The sequence below is a fragment of the Hyperolius riggenbachi genome, chromosome 5 (assembly GCF_040937935.1).
Source record: "Hyperolius riggenbachi isolate aHypRig1 chromosome 5, aHypRig1.pri, whole genome shotgun sequence".
NCBI lineage: Eukaryota > Metazoa > Chordata > Amphibia > Anura > Hyperoliidae > Hyperolius > Hyperolius riggenbachi.
In genome coordinates, this window is record NC_090650.1 from 144117313 (window position 1) to 144135982 (window position 18670).

General features: G+C 40.2%; 1 protein-coding gene and 1 long non-coding RNA gene across 14 annotated transcripts in view; one reads left to right on the forward strand and one right to left on the reverse strand.

Annotated features, from left to right (window-relative positions):
* Positions 1-18670, reverse strand: part of CNTNAP2 (contactin associated protein 2) — a 2604396-nt gene that overhangs the window by 1593145 nt on the left and 992581 nt on the right. The gene's annotated exons all lie outside the window — the stretch shown is intronic.
* Positions 1-18670, forward strand: part of LOC137518456 (uncharacterized) — a 110483-nt gene that overhangs the window by 9866 nt on the left and 81947 nt on the right. For 6 of the 7 annotated variants that reach the window (XR_011020816.1, XR_011020818.1, XR_011020820.1 and 3 more), the window contains exon 3: positions 11742-11856. This is a non-coding gene — a long non-coding RNA (uncharacterized lncRNA). Of the gene's footprint in view, positions 1-11741; positions 11891-18670 lie in introns of all 7 variants that reach the window. The other variant, XR_011020819.1, reaches the window with a different exon arrangement.

Consider the following 18670-nt stretch of genomic DNA (forward strand, 5'->3'; position numbering starts at 1 on the left):
ACACCCCAAGGTATTCTGTTAGGTGTATGACGAGTTCATAGAAGATTTTATTTTTTGTCAAAAGTTAGCGAAAATTGATTTTTATTGTTTTTTTTTCACAAAGTGTAATTTTTCACTAACTTGTGACAAAAAATAAAATCTTCTATGAACTCGCCATACACCTCACGGAATACCTTGGGGTGTCTTCTTTCTAAAATGGGGTCACTTGTGGGGTTCCTATACTGCCCTGGCATTTTAGGGGCCCTAAACCGTGAGGAGTAGTCTAGAAAACAAATGCCTCAAAATGACCTGTGAATAGGACGTTGGGCCCCTTAGCGCACCTAGGCTGCAAAAATGTGTCACACATGTGGTATCACCGTACTCAGGAGAAGTAGTATAATGTGTTTTGGGGTGTATTTTTACACATACCCATGCTGGGTGGGAGAAATCTCTCTGTAAATGGACAATTGTGTGTAAAAAAAATCAAACAATTGTCATTTACAGAGATATTTCTTCCACCCAGCATGGGTATATGTAAAAATACACCCCAAAACACATTATACTACTTCTCCTGAGTACGGCGGTACCACATGTGTGGCACTTTTTTGCACCCTAACTGCGCTAAGGGGCCCAAAGTCCAATGAGTACCTTTAGGATTTCAAGGGTCATTTTGAGACATTTGTTTTTAAGACTACTCCTCACAGTTTAGGGCCCCTAAAATGCCAGGGCAGTATAGGAACCCCACAAATGACCCCATTTGAGAAGAAGACACCCCAAGGTATTCCGTTAGGAGTATGGTAAGTTCATAGAAGATTTTATTTTTTGTCACAAGTTAGCGGAAATTGACACTTTGAGAAAAAAATCACTTAAAATCAATTTCCGCTAACTTGTGACAAAAAATAAAATCTTCTATGAACTCACCATACTCCTAACGGAATACCTTGGGGTGTCTTCTTTCTAAAATGGGGTCATTTGTGGGGTTTCTATACTGCCCTGGCATTTTAGGGGCCCTAAACTTTGAGGAGTAGTCTTAAAAACAAATGTCTCAAAATGACCTGTGAAATCCTAAAGGTACTCATTGGACTTTGGGCCCCTTAGCGCAGTTAGGGTGCAAAAATGTGCCACACGTTGTATCGCTGTACTCAGGAGAAGTAGTATAATGTGTTTTGGGGTGTATTTTTACACATACCCATGCTGAGTGGGAGAAATATCTCTGTAAATGGACAATTGTGTGTAAAAAAAAAAAATCAAACAATTGTCATTTACAGAGATATTTCTCCCACCCAGCATGGGTATATGTAAAAATACACCCAAAAACACATTATACTACTTCTCCTGAGTACGGCGGTACCACATGTGTGGCATTTTTTTGCAGCCTAACTGCGCGAAGGGGCCCAAAGTCCAATGAGCACCTTTAGGCTTTACCTGGGTGCTTACAATTTAGCACATACCAAAATGCAAGGACAGTAAACACACCCCACAAATGACCCCATTTTGGAAAGTAGACCCTTCAAGGTATTCAGAGAGGAGCATAGTGAGTCCGTGGCAGATTTCATTTTTTTTTGTCGCAAGCTAGAAGAAATGAAAACTTTTTTTTTCTCACAAAGTGTCATTTTCCGCTAACTTGTGACAAAAAATAAAATCTTCTATGAACTCACCATGCCTCTCAGTGAATACTTTGGGATGTCTTCTTTCCAAAATGGGGTCATTTGGGGGGTATTTATACTATCCTGGAATTTTAGCCCCTCATGAAACATGACAGGTGGGCAGAAAAGTCAGAGATGCTTAAAAATGGGAAAATTCACTTTTGGCACCATAGTTTGTAAACGCTATAACTTTTACCCAATCCAATAAATATACACTGAATATTTTTTTTTTTTATCAAAGACATGTAGCAGAATAACTTTCGCGCTCAAATGTACAGGAAATTTTACTTTATTTGAAAAATGTCAGCACAGAAAGTTAAAAAAGTAATTTTTTTGACAAAATTCATGTCTTTTTTGATGAATATAATAAAAAGTAAAACTTGCAGCAGCAATCAAATAGCACCAAAAGAAAGCTTTATTAGTGACAAGAAAAGGAGGTAAAATTCATTTAAGTGGTAGGTTGTATGACCGAGCAATAAACCGTGAAAACTGCAGTGGTCTGAATGGAGAAAAAGGCTCTGGTCCTTAAGGGGTAGAAAGACTCTTCCCCCCTTTGTGGTTTTCACCCTCCTTTGCAGGGGTATATTCCGGTACCCAGTGTTTCTGCCACTGACAGGTCCTTTGTTGTTTTGCCAAGAGTGCGACCGGATCCAGTTCCAGCTGGTCACCCAAGTGGAGTCGGGTTTATAAATCTCCACTTGCCTTCAGTGGTTGGTTGCCCCCGGTGCAATATTCCTTTGTGAGTACCGCAACCTTTTTATACATTTACCATTGAAATTGTGATGTACCGCACCATTTGGGCTCCTGTTCTTTTTTAGGCTGTCGATCACCCCCTACCACATTTTTCTTGAGCAGTGCTGGATCACTTTTCATTTTTAAAAAACACATTTTTGCGAACAAATGTGGGCGTAAGAACACACACACATTTTCAAGAACGTTCTTATCATTTGAAAATATGTGTATCTTTCGAACAATCCATTATACAGTATGTCCACAAAAAGAGTCGAAAATATTCATTTCTATGTGAAAATGACTTTGATGGAAAAGTGGGCTTATCCCTACGCTAACAGCTAACTATAACCCCTTGCGCTACTATACCCCCTAACCCTTCTAATCCCTGTCTAACTCTAGCCACTGGCATTAATGTTGTCCAAGTCCAGTCCAAGCAACTCTGACAGAAAACATTTCCCCCATTGAAGAGCACAGGTTTTGGTTTTACCAGCTGAACAACTAAACTTTCACAAAGCAAGACACTATTATTATTTTATTATTATTTTTGATTTATATAGCGCCAGCATCTGCTGGGGCACTATAAAGCCTTGCTTCATCTGTGCCCTCCTGACTCCATATTCTGTGATTCCCCAAAGACCATTTAGTTTGGTAGCACTCTTTACTGTTGGCCTCATAAAAGTCCCTGAACTGGCAACATTGGCTTGCAGATATTGCAGAAAGTGCTGTGAGTTGGATGAAAAAAAAAAAAAGCTTCGATATTCAGTTTGAACCCTATGATTTTCCAGCCCACAGAAATATAACAAATGTATCCTTGAGAAGCCTGATTTCAGCTAGTAGAATATTGTTAAAGTGTGAATTACCACAGTGAAATATTGGTAAATAATACTGATAATGTACTAAAACTTAACCTAACACTATTCTCGCACTGAACCCTTTCTTACTGATGCCTAACTTTAACCACCCCCTACGCCTAACCCTCAAACCCTTAATTTATAACCCTTAAATTTTTAATTTATATGCTATGCCCCTTTCTTTTAATCCCCCCCTCCCGATTGTCCATCCCCAAATATGCACTATTATGAACACATACACATGTTCCTATTTGTTTTGTCCTAATGGATCAAGTTCATATGTTTGCATTTTTTATTATATGCATGTATACTATTATCTTTCATAATTTTTGATTACTTTTATATCTCTTGTATGCCTTGTATATTGTATACTATATATGTCTGTAGTGCTTGAGCACTGAGCATCCTGTATTTGATACTGTTAGGCACTGTATTCAGTCTGAGGAAGTTGGCACAGACCCAGCGTGGGAGCGATCCATGCGCATAGGGCTGGAGAAAGCCCCAGGTATGTATAAAACTTTTAGGTGATCTTGTTTCTGGTTTCCTTTAAGCGCTGCCATCCCACCACCAAGATATATTAAGATGGAGCCTATATATGTACATGTATTGTAGAGTAAGTGTGAGAAAACGCGGAAAAGCCGCCGCGTCTGCTGAAAGCAAGACGGCTGATTCCGCGTCCAACACGGCGGTTTGCACGCTTAGGCACGCGTCTGGTAGTGTGGCAGAACGCGGAAAAGCCGCCGCATGTTCTAATAGCAAAGCGGCTGTTTCCGCGTCCAAGGTGGCAGTTTGTACGCAGCAGCGTGCCTTTGGAGTGGCTGGGTCTGTTAGTCCACATAGATGGATGAAGAGCTACGCGCACGCGGGCCAGAAGTCAGGACCTTTATACCAGCAGGGGAAGTGTCAGCTGATCAGGACGATCAGCTGATTCCTGCTGGACTCATGATTGGCTGAGTGGCTCGGGTGGGGCAGCAGAGTTCAGCTACTATATATTCTGCTTGCTTCTCAGTTGCTGGTTGTCTGCCATTGCAAACACTTTGTGGAAGCATTCAGACCATAGTCAGATCCTTACAGTGTGTTTGAACCAGGAGGACTTGGGAATTCACAGTGAGCCAGATTACCTTTTACTGTTTATTTGTTGGACCAGTTCCAGGGTGTTGAGATCAAGGCCCTCACACCCCAGACTAGGAATACTGTGTCTCTTCTGTGTATTCTCTAGCATAGTTCCATGGTGTTGAGATGAAGGCCCTCACACCCAAGACTAGGGAACTGTATTGTCTTTGTGTTATATTCCAGACTAGTTCCAGGGTGTTGACGATCACGGACCTCACACCCAAGACTAGAGAATTGTATTATCATTTATGTTATATTCCAGACTAGTTCCAGGGTGTTGACGATCACGGACCTCACACCCAAGACTAGGGAATTGTATTATCATTTATGTTATGCTCCAGACTAGTTCCAGGGTGTTGTGACTACAGACCTCATACCCAGACTAGGATTGTGCTATTACTGTATTACATTATCCCTGTCCAGGGCAATACCTTTCATATTAGCTGCAGGGCTTCCTGCATCCCAGCCTCGGTCCCTCGCCCAGGGGTCCACAGGCTACAGGAATATCACCCACAGTCAGGGGTGAATTCCTCAGGAGTCTTAGGCCGCCAGCTCCTCTGGTGGTCTTTACTCAGAGTTGTTACTGTTGCACTAAACACTCTCACTATTCTGGTGTCCAGAGGTTAGCAATACATCTGTATTATCGCTGATTCTGCAGATCATCGATAATCAGGCGTATATCTGCATTCATGGTGGTACTGCAGATCGCCAAGAATCAGATTCTCTCTGCGTGCTGACACCAATCGTTACAGTAAGCAATAGTTAGGAACCACACTTTATTTTTGTTCTGTTTTTGAAAAATTTAACACTCAAATTAGAGAATTGTGAAATGCAATCGTAAACACAATGCAATTTTTGTTGTGATTTTGCAATATGATTGTTCGGTTGATTGCATTTTGCTAATTTCTCTGGCTGCTAGGAACACAAGGAGAAATGCAGAAGAAATGCAGCATGCAGGATATTTGCAATCAAGCAGAATTGAACTGCAGTTGGATTACAACAGTGTAAAAGGATTCACTCGATTTCATCACTTCATAGATGTCCCTTTCTTTTTGTGATTTCATTTGCATTCGGAAACAGATCATATAATGCAGCAAATCACATCTAGTATACTGTGACTGTTGGTGATTATGAAGAAGTAGATTTTCCTGCAATTGGGATTTTTGTGTTTGTAGGTTTTATGTGATTAATCTGTGCTTGTACAGAATACTTTCCTGGTGCCAGGCTTCGGACCCTGGAAAAGGTGTTACAGAAACAGTATACAGGAATTATTGTGAGGATGCCAAACATTTTTTTATTAATTTTATACAGTGTTTCATCCTGCTTTAACAGTAGTAGTGTATGCACTGCAATGGAGACTGGACAAAGCCTGCATGCAGCAAGTTAGAATAATGTGATCAGTTACAATGCAGAACTGTGAACAGCCCCATAGAATAGTATGGGCAGTGAGTTCACATGCAGAATTATTCTGCAACAGAGCACTGTTTCACTCTTTTTATGATGTTTATTTATTTTGTTCCCCTTTCAGTTGAAATGTATGGAGACACATAGCACTGACATTGAAAAGGTCTACTAAAAGGTTTCCTTGCATTTACAGCAATAAACTCTGACTTTTTATTCTATTGAATACTTGCTTATTGTTAACAATGGAAAAGCCCTATTGAAATAGACAGCTGAGTGCAGGTATTAGAATGTGGTGCAAAATTAAAATGTACAAAACTAAAAGACTAAGGTCCTGAGCCCACTGGTGCAGTTGTGTCCGCTTTTCAGTTACACATCAATGTTACAGATGCTGCAAAGTGGACAGAAGCAGATACAACAGTGTCAGTGGGCTCAGGCCCTAAAAAAGGACTCTGTTCAGTGAAATATAAAAGAAGTAGTTACACTGTGTCCATAATTACATTATAAATTAACCTGAGTCTGTTCATACTGTATATCAAATGATTGGCTACAATTACTGAAGCCATTGTACTCTGCAATTCTCGTCTTTGCCTTCCTAGACCACACAGAATCTCAATATGTCCTCTGGGCCTGACCATTACAGATAAAGATGAGATGAGTGATAGGCTGTCACATGAGTTTGTTCTTCCTCTGGTACTGGAATAAAAAATAAAGCCCTGTTAAAGTAATAGAATAAAACAAAGAGCAGGATTACATAGTTACATATAGTGGTTGAAAAAAAAATACATCCGTCCATCAAGTTCCGCCGAAGGGAACAAACAAGGGGAAAAGATCACTGTCCTAAACCCTCACATATCCCAGTTGATCCAGAGGAAGGCTAAAAGCCCATACAAGGCTTGCGCCAATTAGCCTTAAAAGGGTTAGTGCTGAATAGTTCAGCACTGATCAACAGTTTGTACTCTTCCCTCTGCTCCTTTCCCATGAATAGAGAATTATTACATTTTCTCCTTCTGCTAGGCACAAGTTTTTCATTTCTGCTAGAACCATGTCAGATTTCCATTTAAAACAGACGTTTGCCTTCTTAAAACGGAAGGCCTGAACCTGATTGTTCAGGTTGGAGTGAATATATGATGTCTCCCACAATGCAACACTGCTGAATGTGAAAATTATATTTTGTTGTCCCTGTAAGTTAAACACACCTCCAGAACAGCTGGAATGCAATGATGTGTCAGCTTGTTAATTGTACTGAGCCACAATAACTCAACATGCATACAGACTGTTTCAGACTGGTTGGTCCTCATCAGTGCAAGCCATACATTACCTGTCCGTGGCCTCCGCTTGTCCTCCTCTGGCTCCGGGCTTTTTCCATTCTCCATACATGGTAAGGGCGAATGTGTGACATCAGACGACACACACACGGCCACCTTACTAGGCAACCACATGGCGCATGTGTATGGAGTACAGAGGAAGCCCGAGCCAGCGGAGGACAGGTGGTGGCCATGGACAGGTAAAGTATAGCTTGCACTGGGCACCGGGGAGAACATTTAACATCTGGGGATAGCAGCGGGTCGGCGAGGTGAGTGGATGCAGTGTCACAAGGCCGATTTCTGATCAATTTTAGCATCAACAATGCACGGCAATGGGAACTAGCACACTTAATGCGTCACATTGCACAGGAAGTTCTCAATTGGCCTGTGAGCCATTGCAAAGTCAACAGCGCATTACCGTAGGACTTCTGCCGCTACGCAGTGGCGGTAGAAGTCATGTAAGTCAATGGGCAACACAGGGATTTTAAATATGGTGGCGGTGCAGCACAAATGTGCAGAACAACTTGAATGTGACAGGGAAACCTGGGAATCCCAGTGACATACTTCGGCGAACTATGCCACAGAGTCATAAGAATTACTTTTGTGTTACAGTGCAATGTAATGGGGGTGGAGCATCACACTGCAATGTCCAAGTGTAAAACTGGCCTAAAGCAAACCTGTATAAAGAAAAGAAGAAAATGTATACTCACCTCAGTTCCATCCACAAGCCCACTGTTCCTGTGCAGGGTCCCTCTGAACATATCTATATTGTGCTACTGTGGAGATGTGGCTGCATTCATGCATGTGCAGTATGGTCACACTCATACATGGAGAGGAGTGGCTGCAAGTAAAAAGGCAGCAGCGGTGGATTTGAGGATGACATGGGAAGCATCTGGACCATACAGAAGCTTTCAAGGTAAGTATCTATTTTTTAATGTTTTATTTAGATACAGGATTGCTTTAACGTACCCACATATACATACCCCTCCCCCCTTGATCACATTCTGATCAGATTGTAATTGACTTCTTCCACACACACAGCACATCGATTTCAAGAGACTTCAGCAAGAAAGCTATTCAAAATGGATTGAGTCACAGCATTGCATTGGCCCACTACCCTGCTGCTATTACTCCTGCCCTTCCCCTAATAGGTTGAATCATCTTATCCTATCCAATCCAATCAACACTTCTGATTTTTAGGCAAAAATCAATTAAAGTTTGATTATTTAGACATGCCCTATACATTTCTGTCAGATTTGATCAGAGTGATGATCAAACCTGCTGGGAATAAAATGGTAAAACCGATAAGTCTATGGACTGTTTTATTTCTCTTGCACACTATATGCAATTACAATTTTTTTATATGATCCAATTTTTTATTCCGATTGAAAAAAGTACTGCAAACTGCTACATTTTTTAATCGGAATCAAAAATTGGATCGTATAAAAAAAATCGGGATTGCATGTAGTGTGGAAAAGGCCTCGGTGTATGAACTTTCCCTGATTGCATAGGTTTTTAGATATATTCCACGTAATTCACTCCTCTCTAACTTGTATCAGGAATTAGTATGAATTGTCATATATTCATATTGTCCCCCACCTCTTGTTTCCACCCCATTCCTTTAGATTGTAAGCTCGCAAGGGAAGGGCTCTCACCCTTTTGTGTCATGGAATGTTATTAATTCAATTGCTTGCACACTGTTAGAAATTTATACATTTTAGTCATCATGTTAAATAAAGTTGTAATCAGCAGTGCTGTATCTTGTATCAGTGTTCATATTTCATGTATATCATTGTCTGTATCATTATGTATCACTTGTTTGTTTTCTTACATTGTACAGCGCCACGGAATATGTTGGCGCTTTATAAATAAATAATAATAATATATAGAGCTTGTGTAAGTCAATTTAAGAGCACATGTCCCAAAAAGCTGCTGGATACAATTACTGAACAACAACGTTTTTATCTAAATGCAATACTTCTTTCAAAATACCATACAGGTACTGATAGTTATTGAGATCTTCCTATGTGGGTACAAAGAGGTCAAACTTACCTGTCTCCAAGGGAACCAGAAACAGACTATTCTTATCTCTTGTAAACTGGATGAGGACCTGGTTCATCCAATGAATGTTAAAGGGAAAATGGACTTACGCTTCCCTTTTCTCATGTAAAAAAAAAATTCTATCGCTCTATATGTATATATGTATATATTAATAAAAAGACCCGCCCATGGCGCTAGGCCATGGCCGCTACTGGGCGCTAGGCCATGGCTTCTCTCCCCACAACGCGTGCACAGACGTGTCCCGCTCACCCGTCCCCCACCTCTGTCTGAAGTATATGCACACAGGGAGATGTTGCTTGCTTGGCAGTTGGAAAAGTTGTCATTTCCCACAATGCAATGAGGTTCACAGACAGCAAACTGTCAGGTATGGAAGCACAGACACAGGGACACAGAAGGACGAAGAGACACAGGGGTTTTATTATATAGGATATATATATATATAGAGAGAGAGAAGATGAAGCCGGCACCATCAATGTAGTATTATGCTCTTTTATTAGATTATCATAGTTACAATCAAGTTTCGGGGGTATACCCCTTTCTCAAGCAAGTGACAGACTGTGTGAAGATACTCATTCAATACAATTGTTATAAAGCCACCATGATGGCAACCAATAATTGGTCTGAATTCCTAGACCAATCACAGGGCCCGGTATACTATGCGGACCTGATAGAAACCTTAAAGATAAGAAAGGAGCCAATGAAAACAAAGAGAAACTCACCCAGAATGATGCCCACTCCTCAGTGAGTAATATCTTTCTTTGGTCATTCTTACGAGAATAACGTCAAGTTTGCTACGTCATTATACTGGAGATAAGCTTGATCTGAGAAGCTAAACACCTTGCTAGCCGCACGTTTTCTGTTTTCCTCTTGCACTTTCTAAACACACTTTCTGGCCTCTGCCAAAACCTTGTCATAATCTAGTCCTTGGCATGGTTGTCTGCTAGCAAAAAGTTGGCTTTTCATGCTGGCTGTACACCACACCACAAAACCCAATCATACAATTTCATTAATGAGGAATTGCCGCAGACATGCCCTTTAAATCTGCCATGTGGCATTTTCACAACATACTGCTACATTTCTATCAGTTCAATTAGCCAACTGAGTGTCACCGGGTGCCCTTTCAAAAGCTTATATCATATACAGACAGCCTCATCAGTTAATTATTACTTAGATATACTTTTCCTACATAAGACACTGTGAGAGTGCTTTCCCTTATTCTGTTTGTAGATGCTGTAGAGGAGAGGTTAGGGATTGTGTATCAGTGAAAAAGGCTGTAGTCATTGTTGAAGACTATTATGCTTTATTTAACTTCAAGGACAACTGAAGTGAGAGGGATTATGGAGGCTGCCATATTCATTTTATAAAAAAAAAATGCAAATCACCTGGTTGTTCTTTCCTTTCAGTCCATGGATGCGTAGACCGCACATGGAATCGACGTTGAACACTCCTTCTTCTAAACACAGATTGCGGCTACATATTTCATATGGTCTACAGTTGATGTTTGTATACAGTGTGCCTCTGAGGAAGCGGCTTTTTGGCCGTGAAACACATGTCAGGAAGTCTTTTATGGGATTTGGAACCCTGAATTGATGTCCATACGCATAGTCCACAATTTTGAAGATATTTTGGATTGAAGAATAAACAGAGAATTTGTTCATATAAAACCCTGTGCTTCTTTTTTGGTGAACATTGCTTACAGCTATATTGTTGGGTCGAACAGAACTACAGATCTTATTGTGTTTATGGTGCCTGGCTGTTTTGCATCTAATACTGTTAGTATAGAACAAGCATGCAGATAAGATGTTTGACTTAAAGGAGTCATCAGGGAAATTGTAATAAAATAAGTGCTACTTACCGGAGGGGCTTCCTCCAGCCCCAAGCTCCTAGAATGTCCCTCGCCGCAGCTCTCCCCGCAGCCGTTCGCCGCAGCTCCATCCTGTTCCCCCGCGATGACATCAGGGCAACCACCATGTAGGCCTGTACTGCGCCTGCGTGAGCGGCCCTGTCAATCACCACCCTGTGGGCCAGAGCGGACTGCGCAGGCCCACGTGGCGGTGATTGACAGTGCCTCTCGCACAGGCGCAGTACAGGCTGACCTGGAGGTTGCCCTGATATCATCACCAGGGACCGGGACGGAGCTGCGGTGAACGGCTGCGGCGAACGGCTGCGGGGAGAGCTGCGGCAAGGAACATGCAGGGAGCTTGGGGCTGGAGGAAGCCCCCGGTAAGTAGCACTTATTGTATTACAATTTCCCTGATGACTCCTTTAAGTTTGACTGCATTTGACCCATGCCTGTTTCAGGTGTGTGATGCAGACACTACTGATGCATGCAAGATCAGCAGGCCACCAGGCAACTGCTCTTGTTTAAAATGAAATGAATATGGCAACCTCCATATCTCTCTCACTTTGGTTGTTCTTTAATCTCAGTTAACATGAGTCAGGAGGCAAGGAAAGCATTTTGAAGAGACTGAAAAGAGGATGATTTTTTTTCTTTAAAATTTGCTACGCCTATGTTTTCTATACTCTTCAGTTTGTAGAGTTAAATTTAAAATGTTGTCCTAAGTCTGTCTGTCTTTTTTCTTTTTTTTTTTTTTTTTAAATAACTGTACTCAGTTGCATTTTAATACTTGTCTTTTTATTTTTTTTTCTAGGCAGGAAAGTCACTGTTTTGAGGGAGATAGTGAGCCATGTCCAACTTAACACTTTCTTATTGCTGTATTTTTTATTATAAAAAGGAAAAGAAATCATCAAAACATCATTTTTAGAGTACGTATTACTGTTTTCTGAGAAAATATCCAAGGTATTTTTAAATATCATAATCCATTTTGCCTCGTCGTTTAAAAGTTTAAGACAAAAAAAATTTAAGAGGAAAAAATAACAGAATGAAGACCCTGGGAAGCAGTGAGATGCAAAACAAAGTCATGCTTTCATGCCAACTACCACCTACTAAAATTAGTGCAGCAAGCATCATCACAATGGCAGGCAGAAGGACTGTGCCCCAAAGCTCTTTTGTCATTTTTGTGCATGTACTTCCAAGCCAGTAGGCACAGGTGACTTCATAAGCTGGTCAACTTCCTAATGTTCATTCAGTTTACTAGTAAATAATGAAAAAATGAAAAAAAACATCCCCTGAAATAAACCTGAGGAGAATTTGTTATTGATCCAGGACCCGTAAGTCTTAAAAACTAAGTTCAAACTAATTAATGAAGTTTTTACTTGCTTAAAATGAACCCAAGCTTCCCCCCCCAAATATATATGACCAGAGCTTGTTGGATATGTTCTTGTCTTCCCCACTGTGTATGAGTGCAACCATACTGTGTGAGTATGGCGGTGCCTGTGAAGTAATTCAACGCTGCTTGTATACATGCAGCTTTGCTCTGCTTCTGCTTTAAGTTATAAGGGTTTCTGGAATGCTTTTTTTCACAATAATAAGGTCCAACATGATAAGAAGGAGCCTTTATAGCTGTTAAAGGCAAAATTCAAGTGGAACAGATAAAAATGTCGCACAGCGCCGCCACTATAATAATGGCGCCACATTAGGATACACTTTAAAATGGTAAATTACATTTTAAATGTTAAAATGTATTGCATTAAGTTAAATTATAAAATGCTATTTAGCGTTGTTGGTGTCGGGAAGCGGTGGAACACTGGTGCCTGGCAGCGGGATGGAGGGAGTAGGATTAGGTGGAGGGAGGATCGGATGAGTGCATAGGCGGCATACATTACCTAGTCCCAGCCGGCGATATCTCCTTCACTTCTTCAGTTAGTTTGCAGGCGTCCTGCAGCCAGCTAATCACTATGTGGCTTCAGTCCCAGCATGGTGATTAGCTGGCTGCAGGACTCCTGAAAACTAACTGAGGAAGTGAAGGAGAGATTTCCGGCCGGGACTAGGTAATGTATGCCGCCTATGCACTCATCAGATCCTCTCTCCACCTAATCCTACTCCTTCCACCCTGCTACCTGACACCAGTGTCCCACTGCCTCTCCCCCCCCCCACCCCTACTGCCTAACACTAGTACCCCTGCATTTTTAATGGTGCACCGTTCCACCAATAATTGTATCTTAAAATGCTATTTACCGTTTTAATGTAATTACAATAAAACGGTAAATAGTGTTTAATGATACATTTATTGGCAGAACGGTGCGCCATTTTTCACACTGCTCCATTTTTAAAGAGGAACTCCAGTGAAAATAATGTAATAAAAAAAAAGTACTTCATTTTTACAATAGTTATGTATAAATGATTTAGTCAATGTTTGCCCATTGTAAAATCTTTTAAATCCCTGAATTACATTCTGACATTTATTACATGGTGAAATGTTTACTGTTGGCAGATGATGTAGCTGCTGCATGCTTTTTTTGGCAGTTGGAAACAGCTGTAAACAGCTATTTCCCACAATGCAGCAGGGTTCACAGACAGGAAACTGCCAGGAGTACGTACTCAAGAGTTTCTTGTGGGAGGGGTTTAACCACAATATCAGTCATACAGCGCCCCCTGATAGTCTGTTTATGAAAAGGAATAGATTTCTCATGTAAAAGGGGGTATCAGATACTGATTGGGATAAAGTTCAATTCTTGGTCAGAGTTTCTCTTTAAGTGTATGCAAATTCAAGCCCTTTGCATCAGTTGTCAGTTATTTGTGAATCAGTTAAAATCCCTTCCATTCTTCCTTTTCCAATAGCTACAATACATTCTGCCTACCTTTGCATAGTAATAGATAAAAGTACTGAAGTACTGAGCTGAGTAGAAATTATCACACAATTTCCAAAATAGATTAGGATATTTAATTTTTCCCTATACAGGTGTTATAAAACATAAGCCTGAAAATGAATTTGAAAAAAAAGTGAGATTCTATTTCTAAATAAATCCAAAGATCTGAAAAGAATGTATATTTAAAATTCTTTGCTATGTTTTTTTTTTCTACAGGTATTAATTTTTTAATGCACTTATTTTCAAAGCAAAGTGTTTTTTATTATGTGTTGAGCAATGGGTCACCTTATTTTACAGTGTTTCAAAGACTGGTCAAACAAAGTAAACTATTATAAAATGGTGCAATTCAGTTACAATTTGAATTGCTTTACAGAATACCCTACAGGTGGCTTCACTTCTTTAAAGCCATGTACATCACCGCTCTAACTGTGTTTACACTGCTTTGTATTGAGCTGGCAATTTCTCAAGCTGCAAGCAATCATAGTCTGACTAAATGAGTGCATTATTATTATACTTACAACAGGTTAATTTAATGACTGATTCTTGCCAATTAAGGAAAAAAGTCACACAACAAAATGAACAAAGATGTAGTTAGCAATAACTTTTAGTGCTAATTGACTTCAGCAGCGTCATATGTGATAAACAATGTCTGCCTGACTATGTCACATATCATTAGCACACATTTCCATTTGCATCTATTTATAGTGTTAGGAAGAAATCATAGGATGTTATAAACTAAACATTTGGCTTATTAAATAAGCTAAATGTTTTGCTTATGGTAGTTGTGCAACACAAAATCTGCCAACCAGATCAGGCCAGGGTAATATAAAATAGTTCCATAATACTTGTTATGCAGTTAGTTTCAGACTTGTGAAACTCTTTGTGACAGTCAGGTGAGCAGCTAAAGGTGTCATGTAACACTCCATTAGCAGTCCTCATATGCCCCAAATATCTAAAAACAGATTCACAAGAAGGTGCCAGTTTCAACCTCCTGCATATTTAAAACTTGTCCCATTAGTTGAAGTGAACTCGACAACAGACCCTGCTGTAAGAGGAAACTTCCAGGGCCTGATTAAACCATAGTTAGTCATAACCAGTAAAAATAGCTTCAAATGTTGCTTTATTAACATGTATTTTTACTTAAAGGGACACTTAAGCCAGAAAAAAACGAGTTTTACTCACCTGGGGCTTCTACCAGCCCCCTGCAGCAGTCCTGTGCCCTCGCAGCCACTCACTAAACCTCTGGTCCCCCGCTGCCAGCTAGTTTTGTTTTTGCCGACAGGCCCGACAGGACTGGCCACGTGTAGCTTTCTCCGCATTTCCGACTAATTAACGCTATTACGGGCCGCAACACGTACAAAAATACGCGTTGTCGCATATCTATGCGTAGGTAATGCGGCAACGCATTGCAGTCCGCATTAGCGCTAATTACAGTCAGGAATGCGGAGAAAGCTGTGCATGGCCAGTCCTGTCAGGCCTGTCGGTGAAAACGAAACTAGCTGGCAGCGGGGGACCAGAGGATTGGTGAGTGGCTGCGAGGGCACAGGACTGCTGCAGGGAGCTGGTAAAAGCCCCAGGTGAGTAAAAATTTTTTTTTTGGCTTAAGTGTCCCTTTAAATACAGCTATAGTGTATAATATTTTAGGGTTTGGGATAATAGGACATAGCAATAGTACTGAAATCTGTAGAAAAGAGTAACATAAGGGTCATGCAGGTATCGAAGAAGAAAAAAAAAACAGGCATAAACATGACCAGGTTTTGAACTATACATCATCACAACAACTTTGATCTTTTGTGCATAATTGGTATTATACCTTTCTGCTACATTTGGATATAGTGATCATTAGGAAAGTAATGGAAAATTGCTGAATGGGGAAAGATTTTCTTTCTCAAGTAGTTCTATGTTTTGATCCAATCTATAGAAGGACTCATGGGATTAAGTTTTTATTTTACTCTGTGAAATTATAATCTACTAGTATTATGACTTAAAGGAAACCAGAGACATTAAGTTCCAAAGATTTGATACTTACCCGGGGCTTCAGTCAGCTCCATAAGCACGTGTGAGTCCCTCGCCATCCTCCTGCGGTCTACTGTTTACCCACTATCAGCCCCGGTAAATGGCTCAGTGGCGTCAGTCCAGGTCTACTGCACATGTGCGGGAGATCTGCACATGCGCAGAAGTTCCAGACTGGACCCGACTGAGGCCATATGCAATTAACCTTTTCTCATGAGTTTTCTCCTAGGTGATATTTTTACACCTTGTCATGAAATACCTTTTAAACCACCAACAAGCAAGAAAATGCTCAAAATAATTTTATAGCCCTTTTCCACCTACTTTTGGGTACTTTTTCAATTGTAAAATTCTGAAAAGTTATTTTAAAGAGAATATGAAAATTATCTCCTAGGAGATAACTCAGATGACGAAGTTAATTGCATATGGGCCTGAGTCTGTTACCAGGGCTGATTGTGGCTGAACGGCAGACCGTGGGAGGACACCGAGGGACTCAGGCGAGCTTATGGGGCTGGAGGAACCCCGGGTAAGTATCAAATCTTTAGAACTTGACGTCACTGGTACAGTTTAAGATATGGATGGTATGAATTTGTGTCCCTAAAATGTAAGTAGAACATGCCTGGTTGCAAATGAGATATGAGAGATTATTGATCTCAGGTAAGGTTGGAATTTGTCATTTTGTATCGCTTTATTTACTCTACTCCAGAAAGCCACTTTTTTTTGGACATTGCCAAAGAATGAAGAATAAAGTGCTTATGTGAGTTTCTCCAGCACAGCAGCAACTGTGATTTTGGAAATCACAGCTACAAGTGGTCATATTTGATTTAATCATAATCTTGTGAAGAGCTTTTTGTGTGACAATAGCAATTTGAGTACTTTCAGACACAAATACTGATGTTATAACTTGATTAAAGGTGGAGGTGTGAAGGTGGCCAAACTATTGATCACTCAGAGGATTTGCTTTGATTGGGGGAGGGGCACAAGTGGTGGTCGATCAATGGGCCATAGTGTTGCACCGCATCAAATGGTGCAAAGTTTTAGTTTGATTTTCAAGATATTTCCAGCTGAATTCTATTCAAAATCAATGTTCTATGTGAGGTAGGAATTTATCCATATCTGATCAGATTACAATAAAAGAAGAGAGGAATTCATTGTTTTAGCACATAGAGTTGCAATCTAGAAATTTATATATGGCCTCCTAAATTGCATTAAACAAAGGTAGCTTTATTTATCCATTTTAAGGAACCCAGATGTAGCTTTTGTAATAAGCATAACCCCTAGTGGCATAGCTAAGGGGCTATGAGCTCCTGTGTGAGTTTTACATTGAGACTCCTCTGACACTCCAGAACAATTGTTTTGGTGCACGAAAACCGGCCAAGGACAGTGCAAATTGTGTCATACGGCATTGTTCTGAACAGTACTGATAAGCCAATCTTTCACAATATAGAGATTCCTAAACCTGTTATGATAAAACGTGATTGTCATTCAAACAAGTGGTGTTATGCCTGCTCATAATCAATGCAGCTCATTGGAAACACTATAGTTGATTGTTAAGGGATCTGCTACAAGTCAAACTCAAGTTTCCCTAGGTCCTCCCTTCCCCAGCAACTGTGCTCGGTATTAGGGATGCTCATTCAGATTTTGTGGAATTGAAATTTACACATTTCCGATTGGAAATCGGCATTTCCGAAAGGAGTTCATAAATCGGGACACGGAAATTGGATTTCTGTGGAAATACTGCATTACTGCAATTCAGTAATTTTAGCTCAATAACAGAACTCGGAAGCAATTGACCAATCAGAGAAATGCAAAGTCAACTCTGAAGTATTTGGCCAATCAGAGAATGCAAAAAACGACCAAAAAAACACTACTCGGAAATCAGAGAACAGAACTTGAAAATCTGATTTGTATGGAAATACTGCATTACTGCAGCTCCGTTATTTTAGGACAGTCATAGAACTCTGAAGCATTTGGCCAATCAGAGAATGCAGAGTCAACTTGGAAGTATTTGGCCAATCAGAGAATGCAAAAAATTACCAAAAAAACACTACTTGGAAATCGGAAAACAGAACTCTGAAATCAACATTTCGTGGAAATACTGTATTTCTGCAATTTGGTAATCTGAGCACAATGGATCAATCAGAGAATGCAGAATCAACTTGGAAGTATTTGGCCAATCAGAGATTGCAAAAAAATGACAAAAAAATTGGAAAGCGTAAATTGGAACTCGGAAATCGGAAATCGGAAAATGAAAATTGGAAATCTGCATTGGCAGAAATCGGAATTTCTGCAGAATTGGAAATCAGCATTTCCGACCATCCCTAATCCCCACAGCAAGCAATGGCTGTATAGCACCCTTTTTCTGCTCCTCTATAACAAGTAATACAAGTATAGCATGTGGCTGCAGTGAAGAGAAAATGAAACCTGATCCAGTACTGGAGGCAGGTTAATGTGAAATCAGAAGTGGTGGAAATACACCTTAGAAGGCACAAGCACTATGTTCAAAAATGGGTTAGGTTGCCTGACATTTTATTACATAGTCCTTGGTGTAAACATCTATTCAGCATGTTGGCATAATGCAGTTGGTTAAGGTTTATTTACTATTGGATGAGTAATATTCATTATATTTTTAACACTTACTAATTTAATACCACCGTTGGCTACCTTTTTGTCATGGGCATACAATTGTCTGGAATGACTTTGTGCACAGAAATTTGGTGATATTTTAAAAAACAGTAAATAAGACTTTCATGGAAGCAACATTTGTACACCACACAGGTTTTTATGTCAATAAAAAGGCATATGTATTCATTTAAAGGACCACTATCGCGCAAAAAGTAGGCAGGTAAAATCTGACAGA